The sequence below is a fragment of the Sphaerodactylus townsendi genome, linkage group LG05 (genome assembly GCF_021028975.2).
Source record: "Sphaerodactylus townsendi isolate TG3544 linkage group LG05, MPM_Stown_v2.3, whole genome shotgun sequence".
Taxonomy (NCBI): domain Eukaryota; kingdom Metazoa; phylum Chordata; class Lepidosauria; order Squamata; family Sphaerodactylidae; genus Sphaerodactylus; species Sphaerodactylus townsendi.
In genome coordinates this window covers 4,599,304-4,614,760 of record NC_059429.1, presented here as the reverse complement: position 1 = coordinate 4,614,760, position 15,457 = coordinate 4,599,304, and the positions used below count along the sequence as shown (strand labels likewise).

At 59.8% G+C, this 15,457-nt stretch overlaps 1 protein-coding gene across 1 annotated transcript in view; it reads left to right on the top strand.

Annotated features, from left to right (window-relative positions):
* The first annotated feature begins 10,536 nt into the window (after positions 1-10,536).
* ZBTB7A (zinc finger and BTB domain containing 7A) overlaps positions 10,537-15,457 on the top strand; it is a 70,472-nt gene continuing 65,551 nt past the window's right edge. Inside the window, exon 1 of the mRNA XM_048496136.1 lies at positions 10,537-10,854. The gene's annotated coding sequence lies outside the window, so the exon portion shown is untranslated. The remainder of the gene's footprint in view (positions 10,855-15,457) is intronic.

Genomic DNA, 15,457 nt, shown 5'->3' with positions numbered 1-15,457 from the left:
AACTTCGACATATGAACAAGGTCAAATCTCCGACATCAATCATTCATTAGGGTGCAATATCCTATATCTGCTGATCTTTAAAAGGAATTTAAAAAATATATAAAGAGGCTAAATGGACTTCCTTGTTGTACATGGTTCAGGAGTTAGTTTGCCTGGGAGCCATAGCCTATTTCACTCAAGCATCTGAGCCTCAAATAAATCACTAGGTTTCATACTGAATGGAGCTTTGGCTGCAAGACTTTGGCTAGAACACTTTGGAACAGGGCATGTAGATGATCGTCATGCTATATCACAAATGAACAGTGATTTCAGGATAATGGTTGTGCAGGAACCATGCTATGCAATTAGGGCATTAATTAAATTGGGGCCCAAAGTCAGATGACAAGATCAAGGATACAGGACTCAGAAACATCATTGGCTGAAATCACTATGCCCATCGAGTTTCATAGCATAGAACAAACTTTGGTGGCTGAGACATCCTGGGATTTGATTACTGGGAGAAAGAACAGGAACACTATAGGACTGCAGCCAAGGAGCACACTGTTACTAAAGGCAGCTCCAGGAGGCAGCTGTCACTGTAAGGTGCGAGGCTACTGCAGCTCATCATCTTGCCATGACATGGGGCTGAGGGAGAATCCAGGCCAAACGTTAGGAGCTAAAAACACCACATTGTGGCCGTGTAGCTAGGGGAACCCACAACAGCCAGTTGATTCTGGTCATGAACCCACAACGCCCAGCTGATTCTGGTCTCTGCTACTCGCAGTGGCCCACCAGGTGCCATTGGGAGCTCACATGCAGGATGTGAAAGCAATGGCCTTCTGCAGCTGCTGCTCCCGAGCACCTGGTCTGCTAAGGCCTTTGGCAACACAAAAAGGTTTTCAATTTGTTGCACCTGCAAAGAATCCAAGAGACGGAGCTGAAGGTAAAAGAGGGAAAATCACCTCACAGTAGTAGGATGCAGACACCCATAGACTTGAGAGGCCTCATGCCAGAAACTCCGTGCACCAGTGGGAAGTGCCAGGAAAGGTCCTCATGAGGTCTACATTCAATTCACGGCAGTTCCTTATGTTATTTATTTATTGTTGCTTATTTATTAGACTTGATAGAACGCTTTAGCTTCCTACAGGGGGCTCTGGGTGATGTACAATAAACGTGGAAAGCCTTTACAATTTAAAATCATAAAATAATATACCAATGTTCCTCTTCTGACTCCAGTAAATGGTTCTGATCTACAAGACTTGTCATGCGGTGGATAGAATTCTGTGCATATCTACACTACTAATTTCAGTACAAACTTCATGTTAGTACTAATTTCACATTGAAGACAGAGCAAGCTTGTTTTCTGCTGCTCCACGGACTAAGAACATAAGAACAAGCCAGCTGGATCAGACTAGAGTCCATCTAGTCCAGCTCTCTGCTACTCGCAGTGGCCCACCAGGTGCCTTTGGGAGCTCACATGCAGGATGTGAAAGCAATGGCCTTCTGCGGCTGTTGCTCCCGAGCACCTGGACTGTTAAGGCATTTGCAAGCTCAGATCAAGGAGGATCAAGATTGGTAGCCATAAATCGACTTCTCCTCCATCAATCTGTCCAGGCCTTTTTTTTAAAGCTATCCCAGGTGAGTGTGCATCCACCACCTCCTGTAGCAACATATTGAAACCGCAATCTGCACGGTGTGCATGAAGAAGTGTTTCCTTTTATTAGCCCTAATTCTTCCCCCCAGCATTTTCAATGCATGCCCCCTGGTTCTAGTATTGTGAGAAAGAGAAAAAAAATATCTCTGTCAACATTTTCTACTCCATGCATAATTTTATAGACTTCAATCATATCCCCCCTCAGACGTCTCCTCTCCAAACTAAAGAGTCCCAAACGCTGCAGCCTCTCCTCATAAGGAACGTGCTCCAGGAGCCGGAGCAATGGATTCCGGGTGCAGGAAAAGAGATTCCATCTAAACATTAGGAAGAACTTCCTAACAATAAGGTCTGTTTGACAGCGGAATCCGCAGCCTCAAAGGGTGGTGGAGTCTTCTCCTGTGAAGGTTTTCAAACAGGCTGAATGGGCCATCTGTCAGGGGTGCTTGGACTGACTGTTCCTGCATGGTAGGGGTTGGACTGGATGGCCCTGGTGGTCTCTTCCAACCAGGGGCGTAATGCCCATTGGGCAAGGTGGGCAGCTGCCCAGGGTACCACCTTGCGGGGGGCATCAAATGCAGGGTTCGTTTTTGGGTATTTTAGTGGTTTTCCATTTTTGGCCTGCAAGGGGTGCAGTTTTTAGGCTAGCGACACCAAAATTTCAGAGTATCATCAGGGGACTGTCCTTATGCTACCCCCCAAGCTTGGTGCAGTTTGGTTCAGGGGGGCCAAAGTTATGGACCCTCAAAACTGTAGCCCCCATCTCCTATTAGCTCCCATTGGAAACAATAGGGGATGGGGCACCCCCTTTGGGAGTCCATAACTTTGGACTCCTTGAACCAAACCTCACCAAACTTGGGGGGTAGCATAAGGACAGTCTCCTGGTGATACGCTGAAATTGTGGTGCTGATATGTCTAGAAATGCACCTCCTGCAGGCACCAATGTCCTGGTGCAAAACAAAAAATTGGTCGTGGTGGAGTGGCTGCCCATGGGGGGGATCCAACTCAGGTTTTGCCCAGGGCTACAGTTTGCCTCGTTACGCCCCTATTTCCAACTCTATGATTCTAGGTATCAAAATGGCTAAATGATGACATTTCATCTCCCAATGAATTGTGGTTACTTAATTTTATGGGGAAGGGGAGGCTGGGGGGGGGTTGTTGTTGCTGGTTGTGAGCTATAACAGGTTGACGTACCAGAACTACAGAGCAAAGTTTCTTCCCTCTACCTCCAATTCACCTCAGGTCTTTGTTAAGGTGTCGTGTGTGTGTGTGGGGGGGCAGTTGTTGGTCTACTGTTTCAAAGATTGGGGTTTTTTTCCCCATTTTTTAACCTATTGGGAGCCAGCATGGTGTAGTGGTTAAGAGCAGGTGCACCAGTAATAGGGAGAACCGGGGTTGAGCCGTGGAAGTTTATCTGGTGAACTAGATTAGCTTGTGCACTCCAACACATGCCAGCTGGGTGACCTTGGGCTAGTCACAGTTCTTCGGAGCTCTTTCAGCCACACCCACCTCACAGGGTGTTTGTTGTGGGGGGAGGGGAAGGGAAAGGAGATTGTCAGCCCCTTTGAGTCTCCCTACAGGAGATAAAGGGGGTTAAAAATCCAACTCTTCTTCTTCATTAGTCTTAAATTTTAATGTTGGCTTTTTGCAGTGTTCCGTTTCATGCTGACTTTTTGCGATGCTTTGTTTCATGTGTTCATTCGGGCGTCCCTAACGTTATTGAGCTTTGGAATTCTGACACAGGATGGTGAACACAGCCACAAAAATGGCTGCCACGGGAAGTGGCGTCATACACAGAGCAGAAACCTAAGTGCAAGACAGAACAGAAGTAATGTGAATTTTCCAGTTACACTGGGTAAGAGTAAATGAGAGCAGATAAAACAACTCTGTCTGGCAGCTGCCACTGAATCAGCATTATTTTAATGGGCACTGCCACTCAGAAGCCCTGCTGGAGAGAGTCCCACATGCCCCTCTTTTTAAAAACTTGCGGGGTGGGGGGGGTGCCAAGAAAATCGTCACTGGCCACTATGGTTGGGTATCTCTGTTAATTGGAAACACCTCATTTAATCTCTCTCTCTCTCTCTGCATCTTATATCTATCTCCTTGTATGTGGAATTACCCTGTTTTAGCCTCTTGATAAACCTGTAAGTTCAGGCTGAGAAAATGCTAACCATCGGCCATCATAGCCAAACAAAGTCTCGAATCCAGGCCTGGCTGGATCTCATCCAAACCTCCAAGTTGTGATTCAATCCTGGTAAGACCAAAGTCAACAAATTAGTTGCCAATTAACTGCAAGAAAGGGACATGCAGTCCAGTCCTGCATTTTCAGAGCCCCTAACGCAGTGGTTCTCAACCTTCCTAATGCTGAGACCCTCTAATACAGTTCCTCATGCCCCAACCCTAACATTCATCCATTTTAAAGATGGAGAACACTGATGCAGAGAATCTTAGGCGACCCCTGTGAAGGGATCGTTCGACTGTAAATAATTGATTGATCGATCGATCGATCAATCGATCTGCAGAAATGCAACAACCTAAAAAGCAAAGCAAAATTTTAAAAATGCTGCAATCACAACAGTAATATATGTGTTTATATTAAGGTGACCAGATAGTCACCTTTGTGATCCGGGACGGGGAAGCGGCCGCGTGCACACGGCCGCAGAATCGCATGGCCTTCTGGGGCTTGCTGTTTGCCACCCTGTCACAGGGCGGCAAACAGCAAGCCCCAGAAGCCTGTGCGCTCCTGCGGCCGGGCGCACAGGAGGCTGCCGCACTGCCTTGCGCCCCAGAAGGCAGTGCAGCAGCCTCCCAAAAATCGGGACAATTTGTAGAACCTGCGGGACGCGGGACAAATTGTCTAAAGGCGTGACGGTCCCGCCAAAAGCGGGACGGCTGGTCAGCCTAGTTTATATACTATACAGCTTTACTTCTCTGCTGCTTTCTTTCTTTGGGACAGACCTGGTCTTAACATTCTATCAGCCCTTCGGGGGAGGGCAGTATATAAATATAATTAATAAAATAAATAAATAAATAAATATAATGTGTTTTCCCTATGTGTAGGGTTGCCAGCTCTGGATTGGGAAATACCTGGTGATCTGGGAGGGAGGGGGGAGCATGAAGAGGGCGGGACTTAGGGAGGGGAGGGATTCCAATGCGATATTCATGCCATAGAGTCCACCTTCCATTTTCTCCAGATAGACTGATTTCTGCCGCCTGGAGATCAGTTATAATAGCGGGACATCTCCAGCCACCCCCTGGAGGTTGACAATACCTCTTTGTGCACTATTTTTTTAAAAAGCCATTAACCACTTTAATATTTTTACCTCATTTGAATTGTTTTACCAAGCTAAGCTCATTCAGCAAACTGTAATCAGTGTCGCTGTGTTTATCTTGCTTATCGTATTTAAAATCCTCCCCTTCATCCCAAGGAGTTGAGAATGCTGTACAATGGTTCTCCCTTCTTTTATTTGGTTCTCACAGCAAGCCTTTGAGGTAGGCAGGGCTGAGAGATCGAGTGAATCATTGGTCGAGGGTTACCAAGCTGAGTTTCTTGGCTGTGTGGATCTTATGTGTAGGGTTGCCAAATTTGGCTTGGAAAATTTCCTGGAGATTTGGGGGCAACGCCTGGGAAGACTGGATTGTGAGGAGGGAAGAAAGAACAGGATGCCAGAGAGTCTGTACTCCAAAGCTGCCATTTTCTCTAGAGCAGTCATCTCTGTCGTCTGGGGATCAGGCAGTGGCGTACCACCAATGGGGACATGGAGTATCCCATGTCCCTGGGCACACACCATTTGATCACGTTGGGGGGGGGCACCTGGTGGCTCCCTCCCAGAGGTGGGATCCAGCAGGTTCTCACCAGCTCCCAAGAGTGGGTTACTAATTATTTGTGTGTGCTGAGAGGGGGTCACTAATTGAGTCCGCTTTTCCACCTCCCCGAGAGGCATCCTGCCTTTGAACGTGAAGGTTCCATATAGCAATTGCGACTAATAATGTAACTCCCTGAACTGGGTTAATCCCTTTCAGGTACTGCAATTCATGGATTCTCAGCCTTTCGTACCTGTTATCTCACCGGTCTCTATCCAAGAACCTGTGTGTTTCACCATTGCTGGGTTCAGATTTGTGAGTTGGGGCATTTTCTATAATGTGATGATGATTTAGAAATGACCTGGTGCAAAAAAAAAAATTTTGGGAGTGCATTGGTGCCCATGTGGGGGGGGGGCAGCCAACTCAGAGTTTTACTTGGGGCTCCAGGTTTGCCTAGATGCATGCCTCTGCCCCCTTTGCTGAGGGGGAGCTGGCGAGGGAACCTGTTACTAAAACGTTTGGATCCCACCTCCTGCCTCCATGCTGCTCAGGTGGGCTCCACAGCCACAGGCCAGCTCCTGTACTCCCTGTGGCCGTGGTGCCTGCCTGAGCTGCCTGCCGGTGAGCTGCTGTAAGTGGGGCATGAGAAGCGCGGGGGTGGGAGGCCCGGGGAGCCGGGAAGGGGGGGTGCGGGGAGCCGGTCATGCCCCAGGCACCACTTTCAGCTGGTACGCTTCTGGGATCAGGTGGAATTCTGGCAGAACTTCAGACGCTCACCTTGACATTGGCAAAACTTACATTTTCACATGTCATGTTTGTAGAAATTTTGAAACAGGAGGGAAACTTATCTTTTCTGGGGGTTAGGGTTGGGGGAAAACTGAAATATATGAAATAATTTCTGATCTACACGAAACTTGTGTGACTGCAAAAAAATATGAATTTTTAAAAACTTGGTGTACAGAATTGTACTATTTGAGATTGAGATATATAAAAGCTTTGGTTTTTCCACTGGCTAGTCCAGGGGTCGGCAACTTTTACCACCCAAAGAGCCATTTGGACCCGTTTTCCATGGCCCCAAAAATCTACCGAGCCGCGGAGCCGCCTCCAGTTCCGCCCCTCCACTCACCTCTCCTTCCAGTGCTGGGAGGCAAAGGTGCCGGGCAGGGAAACCCCCTCTGCCCGACAGAGCAGGCAGCTGGGGGATGGCAGCTGTGGGGATGGCAGAGGGGGGATGGCAGCTGCTCTGGAGGGACACGCCCACGCTACCCTCCGACCTCCAGGGGTCGTGGGCGTGTTCCTCCAGCCCTCGCACGCATGGAGCCACCTCCAGTTCCGCCCCTCCACTCACCTTTCCGTATAAGGCTAAAAGAGCCACACGCAGCTCCAGAGCCGCAGGTATCAGCCCCCTGTGCTAGTCTGTGAATGCATCATATACAGGTGAGCAAAAGAGAGAGAGACCTTATCCTACTTTAGTATATGTACCTTAGCTTTTCCCATCTGAGGGGCAGGAAAAAATAAAAGTTGAGTCTAGGAAGAACAATTTTTATAGAAAACAAAAGTAAGCATGTTACCGAGACAGAAACTCTCTCATTCAGTCACACTTGGACTAGTGTATTTGGATATCAAATTAGACTTTAGAAGACTGTAAACATTTGTGCACAAGATAGTATATGAACTGTCACCAAAATGAATCATATTGTTAAATATCTTCGGAAATGTTTAGTTCTGCAGTTTACACAAGAATTATCACTCTCTATTGCTTAAACAGAAATCTTCATAGTACACATTTTAATAATTCTTTATCTTTAAAAACATCCCACTTATTCCGAAAGATAATTTTTTCTCAGAGCTCCCCCCCAGATTTTAAAAGTTTCCATTAGAAGAATTGCGTGGGGGTGGAGAGTGTTCATTTTTTTCAATTTTTCCTCTTTGCATCTCTGTACCGGCTTCTGTTCTTATTCTCCAGTCATTGTGCAACACTAATTATTTAAATATTTGGCATTTTTGATAGCTAAATTTTACTTCTGAAAGAAATGATCTGCGCTGATGCCACCTCTTGCATTTTTAATAACTTTAGAACAAATAATAAAGTGCTGCCAGTAAAACGCAGATAAAACTATAACCCGCAAGAGAAATTAAAACCATAGTTTTAAACACTTGTGAACATTTCAGATGTTTTAGCTTCACGCCAAAACGCCTGATAGATTTGGCGCTCACCAAAGAGGCCTTCGGCATTCTAGGTGCCACTACACAAGAGCCCCTGTCAGAGGGAGATGGGATTTGAAAAAGATCTGGGGGAAAGACCTGGAGTCTTGGGCAGTCTTATATGGCAGCAGGCAATCCTTGGGTTCCCCAGTTCCAGGCTGTTAAGTCTTACAGTATATGATAGTTATAAGGACTGCAACAAGACAACCACTGTGTAATTGCTGACAGTTGTTTCCGTATAGGGCCTTGCATTAATATACTTGTGTCCCTGAATATAAGACATCCCCGGAAAATAAGACATAGTAGAGGTTTTGCTGAAGTGCGAAATATAAGGCATCCCCCAAAGAAGTAAGAGATCGTAGGCAAAAGTTTTCTTTTGTTTGGAAGCATGCCAACCAGACGAACACAGAAAAATAAAGACATCCCACAGAAAATAAAGGCGGTGAGGTTTTGCTGAAGTCACAGAGGAAATATAAGGCATCCCCGAAAGTAAAGGCGTGTAAAGTTTTTGTTTGGAAGCATGCCAGCCAGACAAGAACACAGAAAAAAAAATAAGACATCCCCTGAAAAATAAGATCGTAGGTAGGTTTTGCTAGTGCTAAATAGCAAGGCATCCTCAGCAAGATTTTAGCAAAGTTTTTTTGTTTGGAAGCATGCCCCGACTTAACAGAACATTGCAGTAGAAAAATAAGACATCCCCTGAAAATAAGATGTTGTAGAGGTTTTGCTGAAGTGCGAAATATAAGGCATCCCCCGAAAGTAAGACGTAGCAAAGTTTTTGTTTGGAAGCATGCCCGACGAACAGAACACAGAAAAATAAGACATCCCCTGAAAATAAGACATAGCGCATCTTTGGGAGCAAAAATTAATATAAGACACTGTCTTATTTTCAGGGAAACACGGTACCATTTCATGTGCACGCTAACCACTGCCCCAGAACAAAAAGTGAAAGTAACCAGACCTAACCCAGCAACAATAGCCAATCAATAAATTGCAACCAGACCTAACATAAGAACATAAGAAAGAGCCTGCTGGATCAGACCAGAGTCCATCTAGTCCAGCACTCTGCCCCTCGCAGTGGCCCACCAGGTGCCTTTGGGAGCTCACGTGCAGGAGGTGAAAGCAATGGCCTGCTGCTGCTGCTGCTGCTGCTCCCGCTCCCGAGCACCTGGTATGCTAAGGCATTTGCAATCTCAGATCAAAGAGGATCAAGATTGGTAGCCATAACCCAGCAACAATAGCCAATCAATAAACCCTTCGGGGGTGAGGTGGTCTACAAATATAATAAATAAATAAATGATGACTACAGGATCATCTCTAAATTCTTCACTGGCAATCAGAGCTCACCTAGAAAGGCTCTGATAGAAAACAACTTTGGCCTCATTGGGAATGGATTCCCCATTTATTATCGAAATAAGCCAGTTTAGAGCAACTGTAAGGCAGGGGTGTCCAACTCTGGCCCTCTAGATGTTCATGGGCTACAATTCCCATCACCCCTGCTGGCAGTCGTAGCCCATGAACATCTGGACGGCCAGAGTTGGGCACCTCTGCGATAAAGAATGAGATGGGGGGGAGGTTCCTCCCATTCAAAGACCTGCCATCTCTCAGCCTCCCTTATGGAAATAATAATACTGACCTACCTTACAGTGTTGTCTTGAGTTTAACAGCTGATGTAATGGTGAAGATACTCTCTGCCTCAATATCATTCTCCCCACCCAGCAATATGGGAATTAATAATACTAATAATATACCATGTTTCCCCGAAAATAAGACAGTGTCTTATATTAATTTTTGCTCCCAAAGATGTGCTATGTCTTATTTTCAGGGGATGTCTTATTTTTCCTGCGTTCTGTTTGTGGGGCATGCTTCCAAACAAAAACTTTGCTACGTCTTACTTTTGGGGGATGCCTTATATTTCGCACTTCAGCAAAACCTCTACTATGTCTTATTTTTCGGGGATGTCTTATATTAGGGGAAACAGGGTAGTAAAAGAGCCAAAATAATGCCTTGCGGAGATCTCCAAACAACTCCAAAATGCTACATAGAAACCAGATGTGTCTTTTTGCAATATAACCGTGGAAGACACACAGCTGGGGACTGGCAGTTCTTTCTCTTTGCTCTGCTATGTCTGTTGTCCTATAACTTCCGTAATTTGCTAAATCTGAGTTTCTGCTTCCCTTCCCCTGCCCACAATCCAGTTTTGCAAAGGTGGGATCCACCTGCTGCCGTGCACTCTCTTTGGAGTCCCTCCGCCACATGAGGCCTGGCTGCTTCAATTTGTGCGGAAACCATCATCTTGGACCGGTTCCCTGTTGATCTGCGTGTTCTGGGTTAGATAACGTGGACCGCAGCCATGGGAAGGGCCGGGAAGGCGGCTGGGGGCAGGGTCCCTCCTGGCCGGGGTGGGGTCAGGAGAGGAAAGCTTTTGCCAAGGAGGGCATTGCAAAGAGGAGGACAATGTCAGCAAGCACGCTCTGGGCACAGCAAGGGGAAGAAGTGGAGGAGGCAAAGGGTGAAACGTGGCAGGCGAAGTGGAGGGTAGGTGCGTGGGTGGGGGGGGGGGTCGCCTTCAGTGGCAGTCAGTCCAATCTACCCCAGCCTCTTCCTTTGCAAAAGGAAGAAAAAGAAAGAAAGAAAGAAAGAAAGAAAGAAAGAAAGAAAGAAAGAAAGAAAGAAAGAAAGAAAGAAAGAAAGGCTCATTCCGCACATGCAGAATAATGCACTTTCAAACTGCTTTCAGTGCTCTTTGAAACTGTGCGGAATAGCAAAATCCACTTGCAAACAGTTGTGAAAGTGGTTTGAAAATGCATTATTTTGCCTGTGCGGAAGGGGCGAAAGAAAGAAAGAAAGAAAGAAAGAAAGAAAGAAAGAAAGAAAGAAAGATCCGCCCCAAGGACAGGACCTGCCCAGCCAGTTTGCAAAGGCTGGTCAACGTCCCTTGTCAATTGCTGCTGCGGCTGCAGCTTTAAGAGAAGGGAGGGGAGCCCGGGCTAGCCTTAGAAAAACCAGGAAGGGAGTTTACACGGCGTCATACGGGGCTTTGCATCTACTGTTACAGTAGGGGCAGGAACAGCAGAGAGAGCGAGAGGAGAGAGAGAAGAGGGAGGGAGGGAGGAAGGAAGGACTTGGAAGAGCTGCTCAGGAATTGACTCCAAACTCCAGGCGGGCCCCCCTCCTCTTCCTCCTCCTGGCCCCACACCCTCAGGACCAACAAGGTAAGAACTCTGCATTAGGGGGGGGGATGGGGGGGAGGGGGTTATCAAGAGATTTGACCCCTCTGCTGGGGGGGGGGGGGGAAGGAGGAAAGTCCTTTCCTTGATCTCTCTCTCTCTCTCTCCCTCCCCCCCCCCCATCATCTGCTCCTTTAATCCTAACTTTAATTTTCAAAAAAGCGAGCTGTTCTGGGTGTTCCGGGTTGCATGGGAGTGGGGGCACAGCTGGGGGAAAAGAAGATTGACGTTTGGGTTCATGGAGGGGGGGGGGGGCAGAGTGAAGGTGAAAGTGGTTGAGTGAGTTGAAAGGGGGGGGGGGGGGGGGGGGGGGGGGGTTGCAATTGGGTGGGGGGGGGGGGAGAGGCTGGAAATAACTTTCCTCCCCCTCCCCCTCCCCCCACCCAAGTGCCCGCCCCCCCCCCCCCCCCCCCCCCCCGCCCCATCCCCCCCCCCCCCCTCCCGCCCCCCCCCCCACCCCTCCCCCCCATCACCCCCCCCCCCCCCCCCCCCCCCCCCCCCCCACCCCCCCCCCCCCCCACCCCCCCCCCCCCCCACCCCCCCCCCCCCCCACCCCCCCCCCCCCCCACCCCCCCCCCCCCCCACCCCCCCCCCCCCCCACCCCCCCCCCCCCCCACCCCCCCCCCCCCCCACCCCCCCCCCCCCCCACCCCCCCCCCCCCCCACCCCCCCCCCCCCCCACCCCCCCCCCCCCCCACCCCCCCCCCCCCCCACCCCCCCCCCCCCCCACCCCCCCCCCCCCCCACCCCCCCCCCCCCCCACCCCCCCCCCCCCCCACCCCCCCCCCCCCCCACCCCCCCCCCCCCCCACCCCCCCCCCCCCCCACCCCCCCCCCCCCCCACCCCCCCCCCCCCCCACCCCCCCCCCCCCCCACCCCCCCCCCCCCCCACCCCCCCCCCCCCCCACCCCCCCCCCCCCCCACCCCCCCCCCCCCCCACCCCCCCCCCCCCCCACCCCCCCCCCCCCCCACCCCCCCCCCCCCCCACCCCCCCCCCCCCCCACCCCCCCCCCCCCCCACCCCCCCCCCCCCCCACCCCCCCCCCCCCCCACCCCCCCCCCCCCCCACCCCCCCCCCCCCCCACCCCCCCCCCCCCCCACCCCCCCCCCCCCCCACCCCCCCCCCCCCCCACCCCCCCCCCCCCCCACCCCCCCCCCCCCCCACCCCCCCCCCCCCCCACCCCCCCCCCCCCCCACCCCCCCCCCCCCCCACCCCCCCCCCCCCCCACCCCCCCCCCCCCCCACCCCCCCCCCCCCCCACCCCCCCCCCCCCCCACCCCCCCCCCCCCCCACCCCCCCCCCCCCCCACCCCCCCCCCCCCCCACCCCCCCCCCCCCCCACCCCCCCCCCCCCCCACCCCCCCCCCCCCCCACCCCCCCCCCCCCCCACCCCCCCCCCCCCCCACCCCCCCCCCCCCCCACCCCCCCCCCCCCCCACCCCCCCCCCCCCCCACCCCCCCCCCCCCCCACCCCCCCCCCCCCCCACCCCCCCCCCCCCCCACCCCCCCCCCCCCCCACCCCCCCCCCCCCCCACCCCCCCCCCCCCCCACCCCCCCCCCCCCCCACCCCCCCCCCCCCCCACCCCCCCCCCCCCCCACCCCCCCCCCCCCCCACCCCCCCCCCCCCCCACCCCCCCCCCCCCCCACCCCCCCCCCCCCCCACCCCCCCCCCCCCCCACCCCCCCCCCCCCCCACCCCCCCCCCCCCCCACCCCCCCCCCCCCCCACCCCCCCCCCCCCCCACCCCCCCCCCCCCCCACCCCCCCCCCCCCCCACCCCCCCCCCCCCCCACCCCCCCCCCCCCCCACCCCCCCCCCCCCCCACCCCCCCCCCCCCCCACCCCCCCCCCCCCCCACCCCCCCCCCCCCCCACCCCCCCCCCCCCCCACCCCCCCCCCCCCCCACCCCCCCCCCCCCCCACCCCCCCCCCCCCCCACCCCCCCCCCCCCCCACCCCCCCCCCCCCCCACCCCCCCCCCCCCCCACCCCCCCCCCCCCCCACCCCCCCCCCCCCCCACCCCCCCCCCCCCCCACCCCCCCCCCCCCCCACCCCCCCCCCCCCCCACCCCCCCCCCCCCCCACCCCCCCCCCCCCCCACCCCCCCCCCCCCCCACCCCCCCCCCCCCCCACCCCCCCCCCCCCCCACCCCCCCCCCCCCCCACCCCCCCCCCCCCCCACCCCCCCCCCCCCCCACCCCCCCCCCCCCCCACCCCCCCCCCCCCCCACCCCCCCCCCCCCCCACCCCCCCCCCCCCCCACCCCCCCCCCCCCCCACCCCCCCCCCCCCCCACCCCCCCCCCCCCCCACCCCCCCCCCCCCCCACCCCCCCCCCCCCCCACCCCCCCCCCCCCCCACCCCCCCCCCCCCCCACCCCCCCCCCCCCCCACCCCCCCCCCCCCCCACCCCCCCCCCCCCCCACCCCCCCCCCCCCCCACCCCCCCCCCCCCCCACCCCCCCCCCCCCCCACCCCCCCCCCCCCCCACCCCCCCCCCCCCCCACCCCCCCCCCCCCCCACCCCCCCCCCCCCCCACCCCCCCCCCCCCCCACCCCCCCCCCCCCCCACCCCCCCCCCCCCCCACCCCCCCCCCCCCCCACCCCCCCCCCCCCCCACCCCCCCCCCCCCCCACCCCCCCCCCCCCCCACCCCCCCCCCCCCCCACCCCCCCCCCCCCCCACCCCCCCCCCCCCCCACCCCCCCCCCCCCCCACCCCCCCCCCCCCCCACCCCCCCCCCCCCCCACCCCCCCCCCCCCCCACCCCCCCCCCCCCCCACCCCCCCCCCCCCCCACCCCCCCCCCCCCCCACCCCCCCCCCCCCCCACCCCCCCCCCCCCCCACCCCCCCCCCCCCCCACCCCCCCCCCCCCCCACCCCCCCCCCCCCCCACCCCCCCCCCCCCCCACCCCCCCCCCCCCCCACCCCCCCCCCCCCCCACCCCCCCCCCCCCCCACCCCCCCCCCCCCCCACCCCCCCCCCCCCCCACCCCCCCCCCCCCCCACCCCCCCCCCCCCCCACCCCCCCCCCCCCCCACCCCCCCCCCCCCCCACCCCCCCCCCCCCCCACCCCCCCCCCCCCCCACCCCCCCCCCCCCCCACCCCCCCCCCCCCCCACCCCCCCCCCCCCCCACCCCCCCCCCCCCCCACCCCCCCCCCCCCCCACCCCCCCCCCCCCCCACCCCCCCCCCCCCCCACCCCCCCCCCCCCCCACCCCCCCCCCCCCCCACCCCCCCCCCCCCCCACCCCCCCCCCCCCCCACCCCCCCCCCCCCCCACCCCCCCCCCCCCCCACCCCCCCCCCCCCCCACCCCCCCCCCCCCCCACCCCCCCCCCCCCCCACCCCCCCCCCCCCCCACCCCCCCCCCCCCCCACCCCCCCCCCCCCCCACCCCCCCCCCCCCCCACCCCCCCCCCCCCCCACCCCCCCCCCCCCCCACCCCCCCCCCCCCCCACCCCCCCCCCCCCCCACCCCCCCCCCCCCCCACCCCCCCCCCCCCCCACCCCCCCCCCCCCCCACCCCCCCCCCCCCCCACCCCCCCCCCCCCCCACCCCCCCCCCCCCCCACCCCCCCCCCCCCCCACCCCCCCCCCCCCCCACCCCCCCCCCCCCCCACCCCCCCCCCCCCCCACCCCCCCCCCCCCCCACCCCCCCCCCCCCCCACCCCCCCCCCCCCCCACCCCCCCCCCCCCCCACCCCCCCCCCCCCCCACCCCCCCCCCCCCCCACCCCCCCCCCCCCCCACCCCCCCCCCCCCCCACCCCCCCCCCCCCCCACCCCCCCCCCCCCCCACCCCCCCCCCCCCCCACCCCCCCCCCCCCCCACCCCCCCCCCCCCCCACCCCCCCCCCCCCCCACCCCCCCCCCCCCCCACCCCCCCCCCCCCCCACCCCCCCCCCCCCCCACCCCCCCCCCCCCCCACCCCCCCCCCCCCCCACCCCCCCCCCCCCCCACCCCCCCCCCCCCCCACCCCCCCCCCCCCCCACCCCCCCCCCCCCCCACCCCCCCCCCCCCCCACCCCCCCCCCCCCCCACCCCCCCCCCCCCCCACCCCCCCCCCCCCCCACCCCCCCCCCCCCCCACCCCCCCCCCCCCCCACCCCCCCCCCCCCCCACCCCCCCCCCCCCCCACCCCCCCCCCCCCCCACCCCCCCCCCCCCCCACCCCCCCCCCCCCCCACCCCCCCCCCCCCCCACCCCCCCCCCCCCCCACCCCCCCCCCCCCCCACCCCCCCCCCCCCCCACCCCCCCCCCCCCCCACCCCCCCCCCCCCCCACCCCCCCCCCCCCCCACCCCCCCCCCCCCCCACCCCCCCCCCCCCCCACCCCCCCCCCCCCCCACCCCCCCCCCCCCCCACCCCCCCCCCCCCCCACCCCCCCCCCCCCCCACCCCCCCCCCCCCCCACCCCCCCCCCCCCCCACCCCCCCCCCCCCCCACCCCCCCCCCCCCCCACCCCCCCCCCCCCCCACCCCCCCCCCCCCCCACCCCCCCCCCCCCCCACCCCCCCCCCCCCCCACCCCCCCCCCCCCCCACCCCCCCCCCCCCCCACCCCCCCCCCCCCCCACCCCCCCCCCCCCCCACCCCCCCCCCCCCCCACCCCCCCCCCCCCCCACCCC